General features: G+C 44.3%; 1 pseudogene; it reads right to left on the reverse strand.

The window, feature by feature from the left end:
* Nucleotides 1–11,215: 11,215 nt before the first annotated feature.
* On the reverse strand, nucleotides 11,216–18,534 carry LOC146789577 (uncharacterized; annotated as a pseudogene).
* Between the last annotated feature and the right edge of the window lie 283 nt (nucleotides 18,535–18,817).

Below are 18,817 nucleotides of genomic sequence, written 5' to 3' on the forward strand. Positions count from 1 at the left end.
CATTTATGATTTTCAACTTAAAGAGCGTATTCTGCGGGAGGCGCGGGCTAAGCATCCCATAGACTTTCGCTCCTGCCGGTCCCTTCTTTTTCAAGACCTAGCAGCCTCGACTTTGCAGAAACGGTGAGAGTTCCGGCCTGTGACAGCATTCCTGCGCTCTAAGGACATCTCCTATTCCTGGGGCCACCCATTTCGACTTATCCTTAAATGGGAGGGCAAGCTCCGCCAGCTCTGTTCCCTCGATGAGGCCATGTCACTTCTCCGTTTGCGGGCGGTAACCGCGACTCGCCAGAGAAAGGTGCATCTGCCGGACGCCGCACGGATATAGCAGAAACGGGAACGAATTGGGAACTCGTCGCAGCGGCTTCGCCTGGACCTGGAAACCATCTCCAAGGAACGCTCAGCTGTGCTGCAATCCCTGTCGGAGGACTCGAACACTGCAGACTGAAGCGCTCTTCTATCGTCACTGTTAGCTATAATGTTTTGGGATCCATACTGATTTGACAGGGTGGGCTGGGGGCGGGGTCGGGGCGACGTCTCTCTACAGGGCGGCTTGCCAGGGACACTCTTGGACTTCGTCAATTATGTTCTCAGTTGTACGTTTTTTGTTGTGGGTTTTGGGGTTCACTCCTCCTCCTCCCAGCCATGATGGGCCTCTACCCCTTGCAAGCGACCTCCTGTGTCCACTCCTGCAGATCCAGGGACACCTTTCTGTAGCTTATTTTGGGTTCTCCCCTCATGTCGATAGACACTAAAATCCTGTCCCTCAATGTCAAGTGGCTTAATAACCCCACCAAAAGACGGGCAGTCTTGTCCTTTCCTGAAAACTCCGGAGCCCACATCTGCCTGCTCCAAGAAACCCACCTTCTCCTAACAGACACGCATAGACTGCAATCCAAGGCCTTTCCCTTTTTAACTGTTCCCCTCTCACTCCTCGAAAACAGCTGGGGTGGCGATCCTGGTTTCAGCTAGGTTCCCGGGCTTGGTTGGATGCAAACGAGCTGAGATTAAGGGCAGATTTTTGGCCCACTCCTTCACACTGGGCATTCACACTCTAACGGTAGCGACTGTCTATGTTCCCAACGGTGGCCAGGAGGGATTCATTTGGGGTATTATACATGAGCTTACAGGCCTTCCTGACAAAACTGTGTTGCTAGGGGGGGGATTTTAATCTGGCCGTTGATGACACTTTGGATCGGTCGGGGCGGCGTTGGGGGCAGACGGGGGCTCTCTCAGAAGATGGGAAACGACTTGTAGCGGAGGTGGGACTCACAGACATTTGGCGGTTGAACCACCCAGGATCCAGGGAATACACTTTTTACTCCCACCCCCACAAGACTTACGCAGGAATTGATTACATACTCACGTCTGACACACTAACCCAACAGACACGAGATGTTGAAATTCTTCTCTGCCCCCTATCAGATCACTCGGCAGTGCAGGTTTCTTTATCCTTGCATCATCCCCAACCCACACGGCGTTTCTGGCGCCTGCGTGAAACCATGCTACAGCGCCCTTCTGTGGCACAGCAAATCAAACGGTGCATAACCGACTACCTAGATCTCAATGACTCACCTTCCATTTCTCCAACGACTCTTTGGGAGGCCCTAAAAGCAGTGGTTAGAGGGGAATTCCTAGGCATAGCAGCGGCAGACAATAAAGATCGGATGGAGAAAAGGGAGCACTTATACAGGGAAGTAGCAGAACTAGAACGCATACACCAACGGACCGGGGCACCCAGAGTCAGTAGACAGCTCAAGTCGGCTAGAACGCAGTTGGTGGGGCTGGATGTGGACCGGGTTGAATATGCAGCCCTTCGCCTGAAGCATGCCTTCTATGTGGGGGGAGACAGATGTGGGAGGCTTCTGGCCAATAGGCTATGAGCGCAGCAATAGGCATCCTGTGTTTCTATGATCCGAGACCAACAAGGGAGCGAATGCAAAGCTGACCATGATATTGTGGATGAGTTCCGGTGTTTTTATGAGACCCTGTATTCGGCCCAGACTCTGTCTCATGAGGAGCTGGCTCGCTACTTGCAAGGGGTCACTAAATCTAAACTCTCACCACACCAAGCGGAGGAACCCACAGCCCCTATCTGCCCAGAAGAGGTCATTTCTGCCATATCTCGCTTGAAACTCCGCAAGTAACCGGGTCCAGATGGCTTCTCCTCTGTTTTTAATAAAAGGTTCTGTGCGTTGCTTGCCCCACTGATGGTACGGTCTATAACTTCAATCGGGTCCACTCAAGCCACCTCTCTCCTGTCCTCCATGCTGGAGGCTTTGATCTCGGTTATACTTAAACCGGGAAAGGATAAGCACTTGTGTAGTTCCTATTGCCCCATATCCCTCCTGAATGTGGATCTAAAGATATTCACTGAGATCCTGGTGAGCAGGCTTTCTCGACACCTGCCCCGGTTAATAGACCCCGACCAGTCCAGGTTTGTTCCCGGACGTCAGTGTTCTGATAACACTAAGCGGCTTCTGCATTTGGTAGACAGATCTGAACGCTTCCCAGCAGAGCGCATGATTTTCTCTGCCAACGCTGAGAAAGCATTCAACAGGGTTCATTGGCCGTATCTCAGGGCAACTCTGGCTCACTTTAGTCTCCCATTTCGCTTCATTAACTGGGTGTTTAGCAGCTACGCCAGGCCCACAGCCACTGAACGGGTGAATGGGATAGCTTCGGCGGCCTTTCCCATATGCAGGGGGACGAGGCAAGGCTGCCCTCTATCCCCGCTCTTGTTTGCCTTGTAGATGAAGCCTATGACCCAGATGGTTCGAGATGATTCAAACATCAGAGGGGCACGCTTCGGAGGTTGGAGCACAAACTTTGTCTGTATGAAGACGATGTGGTAGCCACGCTGGAACATCCTCAGGAATATTTGCCCGCTTTCCTGGCTGCGCTCGACCAGTTTTCCCTAGCCTCAGGGTTTAAAATCAATGTACATAAATCTCAAGCCCTAGACCTTTCCCTGCACTCTGAGATACTAGGGCTCCTACAGCGTTCGTATCTGGTCCAGTGGGCTTGCAACTCAATCCCTTATCTAGGACTGCAAGTCTCCGCGACCATACAAGACACAAGAGTAACAAATTATGCGGCACTCTCCCTACAGGTCAGAAACTCTCTCCGCAAATGGAGGCTGCACTCTCTTTCCTGGTTGGGCCGTATAGCTGCAGTGAAAATAGTGATATTGCCCCAGCTTCTTTACTTATTCCACACACTGCCACTTGTTCCTCCTTCTGGGATCATACACTCACTGCAACGCGACATAGAACACTTTATCTGGCGCGACCAAAGGGCTCGCTTAGGTCGGGAGCTCACTTACAGGGACCCTGTTGAGGGCGGTCTAGGGCTCCCTGACCTTCAAGCTTACTGGCGGGCGGCTCAACTGAGGGCTTTGGTGGAGTGGTCTCGTCTGGAGTCCGAGAAGCATTGGCTGTTTATGGACGGATCACTTGCTGACCAGCCCATATGGGGTGTCCCTTTTCTGGCACGTGGGGGTCGGCCCCAAAACCTATACCTCTCGGAAGTGACTAGGCCTACCCTGCTGGCATGGGACAAGGTTGCTGCCCCTCGAGGGCTGACGACCTTCCCGTCACCAATCACGCCCATAGTCCATAACCACGACTTTACTCCTGGCCTTGATTCTGAGAATTTCCGACACTGGGCTACAGAATCGTGTCGCTCAGTGGGGCACCTTTTCGATCTCTCTGGGCGCCGCTCCTTCACTGAGCTTTGCAAGGCGCAGGCTTTACCGGAATCGGAGCATTACCGATATCTACAGATTCGCCATTGGGTATTGCACGGAGAGGTATGGGGGGTGCGGAGAGACACCTCACTTCATTTGAGAAGTGGCTGCTTACACGTCACACTGATGCACATTTGACCTCGGATTTGAATAGGTTTACTAGATACGCCCCAGATCTCGGGAAGACTCCTGTCCAGTTACGTTGAGAAGGGGAGCTAGGTAGAACCCTAACGCGGAAAGAGTGGAATGATATCTATTTTAGGGCCTGCCGCACAGCTGGCAATGTATCCTCCATTGAGACAGCCACTAAAGTAGCTACTTATTGGTACCTTAATCCTGTCACACTTCCTAGAGGTAACCCCTCACATAGCCCTCAATGTTGGCGCGCTTGTGGCCAGTAGGGTACCCTAACTCACTTACTGTGGGATTGCCTTTCTTTAAGGACATATTGGCAACAGATCTTCAACGATGTTGACTCCCACTTTGATACACAGATCCCTAGCTTTCCAGTGTATGGTCTTTTGGGCCTCCCTAACGCTATTACCTTTTCCCTTAAATCTCGCTGGGGTAAACCGATAGCTCTTGCATTGGGGGCGGCGGTTCAGAACATTCTCGCTCACTGAGGCGCTAAGACAGTTCCAACCCGGTTAGGATGGCTTCATCGGATGTGGGGCATCTTGGGAATGGAGAGGATTTCCCTTTCTCTGACCCATCCTGGGGCCTCTTTGCATGATTTATAGGCACCTTTCCTTACACTACCAACGTCTGAATTCATGGAGCTGCCTTGTCCCAAATATCTGCGACTCCTGTGACTTGCAGACCCTCCCAGATTGTCAACTATGATATCTCTGCTACCTAATGTGTCTTTCCCTATGGGTCTTCCCTGATTCTCTTCTCTCCTCTTTTTTGCAATGTTTGTTATCCTTCTGGTCAACCATGATAACGCAAATGCCGGGTTGTATTCTGATGACCATAGAGCGAATTGGCTTATTTGTTTTTCTCTTAGTCTTGGAAATAATAAAATAAATTTTAAACCCCAAAAAAATATTTGCAAACCCATTCATAAAGGGGAAGGGGTCCCCTGGAGACCTCTTCCCGTTTGCGAGTGGCTTACCACCCTTTTGACAAGGGTGGTAAACTGCGACTGTTTTGCGACTGCAAATGCGGTCACAAAACAATGGTACATGGCAATTGCACTCGCTATTAGAAAGGGACGCCCTTGGCACGCCCCATCCTACTAGCGAGTCGCTAACCATATTTTGCGAGTCGGTAATAGTTTAGCGCAAAATAGGGTTAGTACGTTGGGCAGATGTTTTTTGCGTTGGCAAAGGAGACAAATTCCCCTTTGCCACTGCAAAAAACGGTTGTACATTTGCCCCTACGTGCATTAAAGTACTTGGTGCGCGGCTCCCCTGGCTAGGTTTTATTGCTCCCCAGGGAGCCACGGCACACAGTTTGGAAACCACTGCGCTAAAAGGTTAGCGACTCGCAAAATAGGGTTAGTACATTGGGCAGATGTTTTTTGCAGTGGCAAAGGGGCCAAATTCCCCTTTGCCACTGCAAAAAACGGTTGTACATCTGCCCCTAAGTGCATTAAAGTACTTGGTGCGTGGCTCCCATGGCTAGGTTTGACTGCTCCCCAGGGAGCCACGATGCACAGTTTGGAAATCACTGCACTATGCGGATGTTGTTCCACCTGGTTCTCCCATCGATGTCCTCAGCTTGTTCTTCAAGGAATTGAACTTAAGAGGTGAGTTCTACCACCTGTTTTTGCAGGCTTGATGTCTGTGGTACACCCCTTTGTCTGCAAAGGTGTAGCCCACCCAGTCATGTATCGCTTGAGACAGGTGGGGGGCGCTCGATTAGTCTGTGTGGACCACAGAAAGGTCCAGGCATTGTGGGAAGACGCCATTTTTAAGGTTTGTTGCCATTTGCACTGTGCGACTGAGGCCTGCACCCATTATAGCAAAATAGTACAGCATATGGTGCTTTGATGTCTCCTACTGGGATCCAGGCATCCTGGTCGTAAGGGCAGTGAGAGGCAGCAGCTCTCAGTCAAGTCTGATTTGCTATTGGAACCTGGATGGGTGCTGGAGCTCAAGGGAGCTTTGCTGGCTATGTTCTGTGGCTTAGTCACACGCACTAAAGAGAAACCTACCTTGACTAGAAATCTTGTTGATACCCAGAATGTAGCCACGGCTTACAAATTCCTCCAGGAAAATTATACTAACTAATGAATGCTCAACTACAGCAATGGTAAGGTGACAGCAAACCCACCCCTAATCCTTGTCCAGGCTAAAATTGCTGCTCAAAATAAAATAAAATGACTTCCTTTCTAGGATAAGAGAAAACCAAGATTGCACAACACACACTGTCAAACTATACCTTCTGATTTAATAAAAAAAAAAGACAATACAGCGTTAACTTGCTTTACTCTTATTGAAAAATCATAACTTTCACCATTTTTTAACCTTATTACATTTGAACCCCTTATTTTTAAATAAGGTGACTACCTCAACCAAGATCACTACAAACTCTGCGTCTAGTCATAAAACTTTCACCAAAACCTTGTTTTCAGGCTTAGTAATAAAACAGTGCAATGGAAGCAAAACAAGACTACAACACTCAGAATGTTTTAGGTTATAAACAAAAGCCCAGGACTGGAAACAATGTCCTTAATGATCTGTGGGAGGTGACCATTCTACTTTTAATAAGCAATCATGGTCAAATGTGTCTGAACTGAAGTCTTGCTACTGTGATAATATAACATTTGAAATACAGATGCATTATCTTTCTTTTGACATTTGGGCTCACCTAATAGGAACAGGTACTTGCTGCTGGTTTTAATGACCAGAGGAGTTTCACAATGATACTAGATATGCAATGCAGTAGAAGGACATTTGAACAAAGTGCTCACACAGAGGTCAAGAGTAATGGACGAATAACAGATGTAAAATTACTATTGAAAGTAATCACCTGCTGTAATCTAATGTAGGACAGTCTTCTGCTTTGATCAAATCCAAAATAAAGCCAGCATTGTGCTCTCTTAGGTGATCTTTTCAATCTATTGAAGGCTGACATATTCTCCTGGAAGTTGATCTTTTTCCATTCCCACTAACTTCTGAATCGGGACATCTGTTTTGCAAGAATAAAACGCATTTTCTGTGGCACCACTCACATTCCTACTTAAAAATACACCGACAAATGACAATCACTCCTCCCTCTCAGTGCATAATACAAACCACAAACTCCAACTGTAGATGTAATTATATGTTCTTTGTGTGCATTTCCATGAGGTAAATGCGTGTATGTGTTTGGTTAATATTCATTAGTGTAGGCAAAATACATAACAGCAAGAAATATTTTCCTTGGAAAGAATGAGGTAATGCTCTCATAAACAGACAACATCAGCACTCCTCATTAAATGAGGCCACTAATGCAATAAGCAAACAATCCTAGGATTTATGACAGTAGATGGCACAAACAACCCAAATGTACACCTTGTTCCAGACAAAGCATATGATCTGGTAGACAGAATATAAAATGAATAGGACGGATACTATTGTTTAGTAAATGATACAATCTACCTTGTTAAAATATAGAGCGATATCTAGGCACAGAGGGTGCCACAGTCTATTCAACAACTCCCCAGAGCCATTGGGTGGAAGGAGGATATGCCAATTCTAGGCCAAAAGGACAGCAGAGAAAATGCAGTACATTAGTACAGGTAAAGATAGAATGCATTAGTTAGAAATAGTTGATGTCACAACCTAAATACATTCACTAAGGCCAAGTTGCCTTTACAAACTAGCAAAGTTTGAAGAAAAGAATGCAATATGTGTCATGTACCATACAGGATGTAGATAATTCCTTTCTACTCAACAAAGCCTAATGTAACTAATCCTTTAGTGCTTAATTTAGAGGGTAATCGTGATACATATTGATAGTTGTTGCCCCTCCCACATCTTAAGCAGCAAGGGGCAGGAGCTACCTTTTCTTACTCTCTGGTGTCAGATCTGCATTACCGAATGGACAGAAAAATGAGGATCAAATATTAGGACTAGTTCTGCAAAAGGCTTTTATGGGAGTCTAACTATCGTCCTGCCCCACTGCTGGACGAGTAAGTCTTCCTAGACTTCAAACCTGCCCAGGAAGGTACACATCAGCTCATTTAATATTTGCCTTCCAACAAACAAATCTGATTTTTTCCCTTCGACCAGACCATTGTAATCGTCTGCTTGGTCTCCCTGCACCAGCTTTACAGTTTAGGAAGCTTGGGTGCAAGGTGGGTGAGGTCATTTCCGGTGGAACAAATTTCTTCCATGCAAGTGAACGTTTTTAAAAAAATGTTTATTTTATCATGTTAGGATTTCGATGAAAATGTTTGCACAACTCAAAGTACATAGAACCCGGAAGCACAGCAAAATAGAGTCTGCTTCGTGCGGATGAGGCATGAACGCAGGAGAGAAGTGACAAATATACTGGTAAAATACTGTGGTTCTCCGTAATATGAAAATGTGCAAGCATAAACTAGGCCTTCATCAATATTGCTTGTCATAGGGGCCCTGATTCCGAGTTGGCCAGTGTTTTCTAACACCTGCACATACCTCGTCTTTCAGAGAAGCCAAAATCAAAGTTGGGTGGTATTTACCACACCCAGAAATTACCAGATGCTCTAAACACCCTTTATTAAAATTCGATAAGTCAAACCTGCTGGAATTCAACAGGGGAAAAACACATGCTATTTACAACAGCGTGGATGTTGGTGTGTTAAGCATCAAAATTGGCATGTTATTCCCCAAAAACTCAAAATATGGACCACTTATTACATCTGATAAATGTGGAACCCCACAGTGTTGATTTTTGTCAGGTGCAATGAATAGTACCTACAGCTCCAACACACTCAGAATGAGGGCTATAGAATGCTCTTCATCTCCAGCTATGGTGCCCAGTGAGCTCTATTGTTGACTGTCTCTGTTTCTTCTGATTTTCTATGTAGTAATTAATGAGTTACCATTTATGCACCCACTGAAATTTCACAAGCACATGGATTGTGCAGGCACACACAGCTCCTGAAGCTTGTAATGTTTAATTGTTTGTGTGTAGTCTGTCTACGAACACCAAGTTAATGGACTTTTGCGACTTTGCAGGAGCAACAAACCACCCTTCTATGCCAGTCCTTGTTTTCTATCAGTCTATTGCCCCAGGTTTTTTACATTAGTTTCTACTATGTTAGTTATTAGTAATATTCAATTTCCTTCCCCTATCTTTCACACTCACACTTTTTACCTCTCTCAAAAATTGAATAAGTAAGAAATGGCAAAGTAAGACATACATCTTATATATATTACACAGGTACAGTCGCCACTGTGTACTTATAGATAGGCCCGAATGTTTTTTGTTTCAATACTAACTTTGGTTCCGCTTGACGACTTTTCATGAACCCCCCCCCCCCTAAAAAAAGCAGAAGTTATTTCATCTCAGATCTTACTTGGAATGTTTAGTGCCGATCTATCTAAGTGAGGCTGGGGACAAGAAAAGGAGGGTCCCAAAACATTGATTTCCCATGTTATTCCTAAAGGACATTTTGTGAAGCAGAAGTGACACAGAAATAATGTTAATTTGAAGCACACCAAATTTGCCAAAAAGTTAGAACAGTACTCAGACAGAATGCATTTTGTTATTTGGTATAACTCGTTTCTGCCATTTTAGAGAAATGTATGTTTAAAAACATGCGTGGGTGATCATGAAGTTGTTAAAAAGTTGGTTATATCTGGAGAGCTGGTGTCCAGATATCATCTCGTTGGCCACTTTAATGGGGATTAGTCAATCTGACTAGCAGGCCACAACCTGAATAATAAGGGCTCTATATTCTGAAAATGAATTAAAAAATATATAGGGGACAGGGTGAGCACACCTTGACCCCAAACGGCATGGGGGAGTCCCAAAGGGACCCCATCCTTTTATTGGCTGACCATAACATGGATAAAATGTTGTGGCAGCCTTTACAGGACTCAGAGACATGATCTTCATTGAAATGCACATACTGAATCCTGCTTTTGGGGGTCCCAAAAAGGAGTACATATAAAGGGTGATAACAGATTTTAGTCACAATAAAACACATTTTTTGGTGGTGCCATTGTATTTTAGGAATAATGGCATGTTCTATGTTGATTTTACTCCATGAAAAATGATGATCCTAGGATTTGCTCATGCCAACATGAGCAAAAACAGGGAAAGTGCTGGACTTCAGAGGTTTTAGATTTAGTATTCCCACTCCAACATAAGCAAAAGTAGGGAAAGTGTTTGACGAGTTAGATTTACTATTCCCACTCCAATTTGAAGAACAATAGGGAAAGTGTTGGACAGTAGAGGGGTTAAATCAGGCTTCTCCAAAAAGTAGCTCATCAGTTACTTGTAGCTCTCCAGTTATCTGTAAATAGGTCTTATGTATGCAGACCACTCTACTATATTAGAAGCTTATGTTTTGTTGAATTGATAAATGTATCCCAAATATTGAAAGCCTGTATTTAAGCCATAAATATATTTATTTTCAGAACTCACAAGCTAAAGTTTGGAGAAAAATTGGTGATTTTCCAAATGTATGTAAAGTTGATATTTGAGTGGTAAATCGTGCATTGTTGGAGAGATATTACCTTGGTGCCAGAAGCACTGCAACTATGGCTGTCATGTGGTCGACATGTAGTCGACATGTAGAGGCATTCCAAATTGATAAATCCTTTCTTACATTACTGCTGGCAACCTTGTCTGATGACCTTGGTGCTCGCTGCTAGTAATCTTGCATAAGGTGGCCACTAATTTAATGTTTTCTGATGGGCAAACTATCACAACACTAATGATATTAACAGCTCAAGATGATTTTGGTTGAACTGAAGTAGCTCTTACTGCAAAAGAGATGATATTCCCACTTCAATCCAACAACAGTAGGGAAAGTGTTGGACATTGGAGGGGTTACATTTATTATTCTCACTCCAGTCTAAAAAACAGTAGGAAAAGTGTTGGCCCTTGAAGGGGTTACATTGACCATTCTTGCTCCAATTTAGACAACATTAGATAAAATATTATTTAAAAAAAAAAAAAGCTTTAAACACCTGACAGCATTAAAATAATAAAGCAGATTACAAATAAAAATGCATACTATATAAATAGATTAAATTAAATGTATTTCCATGCCTACTACTCAAAAACACAACCCATTAAAAATTCTAATACATTATAAATAAAACAATAATAGCATTTAAATATGAATGAAATAAAACAAACAAAATAAATATGAACTACTTATGCCTACTACCCCTCCTGCACTATAGGCCATCAACCAGGACTCTCCAGCCATCTCTTTCCTGGACTTTTCTTTCAATCTGAGTCTAGGTGTAACCCATCTCCTTGCAGTCAACCTTGAGGCCTCAGCAGCAGATGATCCTCTTTTTCTTTTCCCTCGAGGTTCTAGGTCAGGGCTTGCCTGATGGTGTTTGATGCAGGATTCCGGAGGTTGTGACCTATCCAGCCCCAGCATTTTACCAGGATTTCTTCATGAGTAGGGAGCTGGAAAGTCTGCTGCCATAGGTCATTGTTGCTGATGGTATTTGGCCACTGGATTTGGAGGATTTTCCTCAGACAGGTGTTGATGATGGTCTGGACTTTGTTGGTGGTGGTAACTGTTGTTCTCCAAGTTTCTACTTCATTCAGAAGGAGGGATTTTACGTTGGTGTTGAAAAACCTAATCTTAGTTTGCAGCGTTAGGTCCTTGGTGCTCCAGATCTTCTCTAGCTGAATAAAGACAGCACTTGCTTTGCCAATTCTTGCCTTGACATTAGTTTCTGTGCCGCTCTGCTTGTCCACGACACTGCCCAGATAGGTGAAGCTCAGCCTCTTCAAGGGCATTGCCTGCAAGAGTGACTGCAGTTGTGTGGGTCATGTTAGCCTTCAGAATTTTGGTTTTCATCTGGTGGATGTTGAGACCAAGTTGTTCTGATGTGGCTGCCATGGTATGGGAGAGTAGGGCTTCATAATCTGCAACGCCCAGGTTGTTGAGCTGCATCCAAGGTGTCCATTGAATTCCATTTCTTCTCCTTGCTGTGGATGTCTTCATGATGTAGTCTTTGGCCAACAGAAAGAGAAAAGGTGAGAGCAAACAACACTAGCGAACTCCAGTCCTCACTTGGAAGGCTTCTGTGAGTTTTCCCCCAGGGATTATCTTGCAAGTCACTCCCTCATAAGAGTTCCTGATGACTCTTATAAGTTTATCTGGCACACCATAGTGGTGGAGGAGTTTCCAAAGGGTCTCTCTGTCCAGGCTGATGAATGCCTTCTCATAGTTGATGAGTTAACATAGCTGGGGGAGGTTCATTCCATCAACTGCTCAATGACGATGTACAGTGTTGCAATCTGGTCTGTGCGGGGTCTATCTTTGCGGAAGCTGGCTTATTGGACTTACAACTGAGCATCACCGTGTTCCTTCATTCTGTTCAGTATGACTCTGTTGAACACTTTGCCTGGGGCTGACATAACAGTTATCGCTTTGTTGTTTGCACAGTTAATCAGGTCACCTTACTTGGGGATTTTGATGAGATATCCAGCCTTCAAGTACAGTGACAGCTTTTCCTCTTCCCAGATTCTTCCAAACATGGGGTAGAGAATGTCCACTGATGTTTCAATGTCTGCCTTCAGTGCTTCTGCAGGAATGTTGTTACGGCAACAAATGATGGATGGAATGCTGAATAAATCAAACATTGTTTCCTAACCAAGAGATCTGAATTAAATCCATCATTCTTTTGCTCACTACGCCACCCCGGTTTGGACCCAGTCATAAGCAAATCAGTCTTGACCCTGCTCCTCATGGGAACAGTCCAGCACGAAGTGCCCTGCCGGGTGCTCCCTGGACCGGAAACAAGCATCCTGGGACCGGTTTGAGGGTATACCACCCCTCATCAGCCAGGCTAGCTTGAATCCAGTAGCACAGAGATATGGATTCTGGGTTCCATTGTTCTTTTGCTCACTATGCAACCCCAGTTTTGACCCCGCCATGTGCAAATCAGTCTTGACCCTGCCACTCATGGGAACAGTCCAGCCCAAACTGCCAGACCAGGTCCTCCCTGGACCCGAAACAGGCTTCCTCAGACCGGTTTTAGAGTATCACCCCTCATCAGCCAGGCTAGTTTGAATCCAGTGGCACAGCGAGCAAGGGACCCACGTCTGGGCACACTCTTGGTCACTTGCAAACACACCAAGATGATGGACAGTGAGCTGAAACTTTTCAACGACTCACCCATAGTCAAGAGATATGGGTTTAATCCTTCGTTATTTTGCTCACTATGCCACCCCAGTTTGGACCCAGCCATTAGCACTCTGGTGAGTGGTGAAAAAGGTTCAGTACTCCGTCCATCATCTTTTTGTGTTTCTTCTGCAGGAATGTTGTCAGGGCCTGCTGTCTTTTCATTTCTCAGATATTTGAAGGCTTGCTGTATTCTTCCTTGGTTGGTCTGCTGCAGTTGATGGGCAAGTCCTTGTCAGCTGGCTGTATGTCTGGTGGAGAATGTGGCACAGGCAGGTATAGCAGTTTTTCAAATTCCTCTACCCATCTTCACTGTTGGCCTTTGTTACCCATGATTGTCTTACCAGCTTTGTCTTTAACAGACCTTTCTGGATTGCTGTACCTGCCAGAGAGCTCTTGCAAGCTCCCGTACCTTGCTGCTTCCTGGGCTTCTGGGGCAAGACCATTGATAAATGTTCGCTTGTCTGCTCTTAAGCTTCTCTTTACTTCCTTGTTGGTTTTGATGTATTCGCCTTTAGCTTTTACTTTTTCTGATCTTGTTCAACTCGTGTTGATGGCATCTTTCTGTTCCTTTCTCTCTATGATTTTGCAGCGAGTCTAAGTGGAGATTCACTCTTTATGTTGGTGTTTCTGGGTCCCAGTACCTCCTGGCAGGTTGATGTCACTTTTTCTTTGATCTTCTCCCATTGACTTTCTACTCAGTCTCTGTCGTCCTCTAGTTCTTGCAGGACTTGAAACTTGTTACTGTGAGTGACTGAGCATTCACTCCATTTCTGTCCATATGTGAGGAGGGTGGTGATGTATCGCTGGTGTTGGTTTGTTGGTTTCATCCATGCTTTCTTCGGCTTTAGCTTTAGCCCATCCGTGACAAGGTGATGGCCTGACGCTGTGTCCGCTCCTCTCATCACTCTCACATCCTGCAGGGATCTCTGGAACTTCTTGACAATGCAGATATGGTTGTTCTGATTCTCTGTTGAATAGGTCTGGTGACACCCACTTTGCCTTATGTAATCCTTTGTGTGGGAATACACTACCACCTAGCTCCAGACTGTTCAGGGCATAGAGATCTGTGAGGCTTTCACCATTCTCGTTAATGTCGCCAAGGCCATGGCTGCCCAGATTTTCTTCGAATCCAGTGTTGTCACTTCCAATCTTGGCATTGAGGTCCCCTATCAATATGGTGATGTCTCTCTCAAGGCATTTTGCTAGGATGGACTGGATTCTGTTGTCAAACTGTCCTTTTTAGGTCTCGCCTAAGCAGCGCATGAGAGGCATGCCCTGTCTCGAAAAGACATGTAGTATCTAGGATATGGGCTTTTTCATTGATTACTCCTACTGTCCTTTAGAAATGCTGGCTTATCATTGGTGAATACACTTAGTAATCCCTCCTTTTATTCTGTCCTGAAGACTGCCCCTGCTACATGACTCCTTTCACTATGGGCCATATGTTTTCCTTCAGTTCACTACTTTGTCTTTTACTCTGTCCTCACTGCTGCTCCCAGTTCACTTAATCACCCTGCCATTCCCAGAACAACACCTCTCACTCCTCGAAGCTTGTTTGTATTCTGAACAGCTGCTCTTCCCTTACTCTCATGAGCTGCATCTGCCTCCTCGTACCTATGCACCCCCCTTTAACGGTGTGACAAGGAAGCTGGAAATGCTTTTGCTCCCTTTCATGGGCTGGATCTGCGTCCTCCTCCCTACACCCTCCCCAATTAACGACATGACAAGGAAGCTGGAACTTTGTTTTAATCAAATACTGCTTTGTTTGTACTGTGTGTCTTTCGTTGACATTTATAGATCTGTTTTGCTTACTGGTGAGTATCCTTCTAGGGGCACAGTTTTGGTTTTGCCAGCTGGACTTTCTGTAGTTCTGGGTTCCACATCGACATAACTGGCAGTGCTCATTTAATGGATCCCTTGAAACCGTCCTCGTTGTTTCTCTGTTGTTGTCCCTTTTCCGATTGTGATTTTCAGTCGCTACTGTTCTTTACTACAACATATTTGCAGCCCTTCCCAAGATGCACAGTTTTGTAAGCTTCAATCTCCTTCCCTTCAGCAGGCATCGGATTTCTGCCAGGAAGAGCAGGCCATACGTCATGCCATTTGTGTCACTGTGCTGTAGCTTGGACATTATGCTTCATCAGGTGCAGTTCTCGACTTTGGCATACACAAATAATGACTGTTTTTTTCCAACTTGTTCTTCATTCCACCTTGCTGGCATCTGTAGAGCGAACACTGATGGGTTTCGATCATGAACGGGTGAGCTGTAATACGCAGAGCGCATCTTTTTATGCGATTGCATTGTCTTAAGCGCATTATATTTAACCCAGAATGTTTTGGTGCTAACACGTGAGCTGCATACAGCACAGTTTCATAACAGCGAGCAGTGGTTTCCACTTTATGTTTTCGACCTATAGTATCTGCAGCTCAGGAAGTAACTCGGAGAAACTGTGAGTCAAATATATGCAGTTTTTTTCCAAGCATTGTATTTTTTCAAGGGCGTAGGACAAAACTCTTAGCTGACTCTTTGAAGGATTCCCGTCCCCAAGAAGCAGCCACAAAATACAGATGCCGGGACTGTCTGCATCGAAGATGAGTGTTTTACAAGTATTGTTACCAGGTGGGTCCATGACAGCTGGGGCACGTGGCTCAAACCCAGGCTTTCATGCAACGAAACAATGCATTTACCCACGATTGGTCTAGATTTGATAGAATCATTGAAGGAAATTTGGTATACAGAGTGACATGGGGGCACTTTATAATCTTATTTTTTTTTAAATCTGTAATTCTTTAGGTCTTCGTCATCTAGAATGTAAGCCAAGTTGTTGCAACCGAGGTAAGCTAGGGCCACCATTTTTAGAATGTAATAGTTTGGAACATGATTTTGCCGATGACTTGGCGTCAGCTGGTAAGCAGGCTGAAAACAGGGCCTCCCTTTGGTGGGCTCTAATCATGACAATAAGCCATCTGGCAATGCTTGGAGAGACCAACATATCGGGATGCAGTTCTCTTTCTACCTCATAGTGGTGTAAAGCAGCATTGTAACACTGTGCAAATCTCCTTGTATCTAGGACCAGAGATTTTCCATAGGCAGGAGGTGCACTTGCAATCCCGAAAATCAGAATCAAGAGGTTTACTATCTTGCACATGTGCAAATGTCATTTTAAGAACGCTCCATGTTTTCCCAGAGTACTCTTGTAAACCTGTCACATTTTTCAGGGGTTCTCCTGTAAAGCTTTTGTGAATTCCTACTTGTGTGCATGTGAAGAACTCTCTGCATGCGCAATTGAATAAAGTGTAAAATTCCATATGTGAAAAAGCCTTTATATTGTGGCCAGTTACACTTTTTCATTCCCATTTTTCCACTGCACAACATTATTTTCCCTGTGGTGAATCCCTTCCCCCACACCCTGCAAATTTTGGACGTGTTATACCACCCGATTTCCTTCATGGAAATGAATTGAAATTAATTAGATTTGGCCCCTGACAGAAAAACATTTATGATTGTTTCCAGGCAGGGAATGAGTGAGGTGGAGGTGAAAGTATACAAAAACCCACACACAAGTATGTGCACAAACATTCTGGTAATTTCTGCACTGACAAAACCACTCCCTAGTACATTTTGTGTGTGTAAATCTTTGCATGAATATTTTGTAATGAGTGGATATCCATTTTTGTGAATACGAAGACTGGTCTTACACTAATAACAAGCATTTGCAATGCAATAGGTCTCGCATTTACGAGAGTTTGAGCTATTGACATTGTAAATGACAATGCCTTTTAGTTATGTGTTGTTTTTAAAACAGATAAATAAAAGGCATTGTCATTTACAATGCCAATAGCTTAGACTCTCACAAATGTGAGACCTGTTGCATTGTAAATGCCAGCGCTCCTGCTATAATTGTTTATAAAATGTGTTTGAAGAGAGTGTGTCCAGCCAGCGCAGGCAGGGCAAAGCTATTTGAGTAAATAGTGACCAGAGGCTCTAATTAAAACACACGTAGCAGGGGGTATCACCATGAGAGATTACAAAATGAGACAAGGTAGTACTAAAGTTTACAGTGGACAATGACACAAGCCAATTAAAAATATGGGCGGAGAGTGGGCGGAGAGTGGGCGGAGCTTCAAGTCCCTAGCTGAATACAGCATGCCTCACAGAGTAGCGCATGCGCTGCCCATGCTCGAACTAACAATGGCCATTTCTTTTCTTTTCCCTTGTTATCTTTGCTGCCTGTCTTCATTATTTGTATGGTCAAGTGTCACCCTTCTTGCACACTTGGTTTGGTGTCTATTGTCACTTGTGACAGTTTAATGACTCCGTTCTTACAAACATGGTTTGGTGTCTTTTTTCATGTGTGAATGGTTAAGTGTCTTTTTCCTTGTGTGCATGATTTGGTGCCTGTCTTATCTGCATGCGTTGGTGTCTCCTGTTGTACATTCAGGGTTGGTGTTTTTCTTCACTTGTGCATGGTGTGGTATCTTTATTCTTGCATGCATGGTTTGGTGTATTTGTTCATGTGCTTTTTTTCATCTTGTGTGCAGGATTTCTCACTGTCTTCATTGTATCTGCAAGAGAGACTGATCTACCTGTAGAAGAACAGTAGGATCTAGGCCGTAAAAAAAATAAAGGTTTTTAATTACTTTTAGGGCAAGCCTAGGCAGCCCTGTAGTTATGTCCTTAACTATTTAGGCAAAAACACTCATTGATTTCTGAATGATAAGTGTAAAAGATTTAAGGTAACCATGTTGTTCCTGCTTACATATAACATGCTTTACTTAATCTAGCATTCCCTATCAGTGTTTGCTTTTTCCAGGATGCTGTTACCTTTTTTTTAAATCAGGCAGGATTATATTCTTGTCTCCCCTCCCTAATAACCTATTTCCAACTTTCTGTTTCTCCAGCACCATGCGGTCATACGAATGGCAATAGCGCTATGCAAATGTAATCACTCCACTGTGCAAATAAAAAACCAAAAGTATAAAACATTGTAATTTTCAACACCAAGAGCTCTAACTTTCAAAAATGCGAAACTGACTGCACTGCAACTGCTTGTTCTTATTCTTTACTCTCATTTGTAAGTTCATAGCACTGGATAACATTCAAGTTGATCTTCTTTTTCTTTGTGCGGAAGGTTGCTGTGATGATTTTGGGAATGTGGGTTTCCCATCCAATCAGAGCTGTGTTGTCTGCTGGAGTTAGCATCAGTGCTACTTCCTGAGGGTGTGGGGTGTGCTCTTCCTCATGTCCAGTATACAGCAGCATACCTCCTGGAGCCAGTCTTTTCTGTCCGGACTGTGTCCAACTGGTCTTGCTGATGCTAAGTAGGGCAAGGATGTATTTTTTCATCCCCGCTGCCTAGTGGACTGTCTTGCCTGTCGCGTACATGGCCCTCACATTCCATGTCCCTATGGTGATGATCTAGGTCGAAAGCAGGTGGATTGGCTTCGTGGCTTCCAGGGATCTCTGACTTTCACCACAAGGCGTCATATATCTGCCGTTTCTGTAGCTAGGATTTTTTTTTCAAAGTGGGACAGCTAGTCCCATGCATAACCCTCCTCCTTTTGTAGCTGGGCTTGGAATTGGCCCTGGTGGAGTTAATAAATATGAAATACATTTGACAAAATATATTAAGAAATATGCTAAATCATCACAATCAAATCATTTTAAAGACTATGCATATTGGTATAATGAATATGGAATTTAAATAATAACATAATTAATTACCAAATAAATATTTTATTAAAATACACAATTAGTTATGAAGTGATAA

This window comes from Triturus cristatus, chromosome 10 (genome assembly GCF_964204655.1).
Source record: "Triturus cristatus chromosome 10, aTriCri1.1, whole genome shotgun sequence".
In the NCBI taxonomy this organism is placed as follows: Eukaryota; Metazoa; Chordata; class Amphibia; order Caudata; family Salamandridae; genus Triturus; species Triturus cristatus.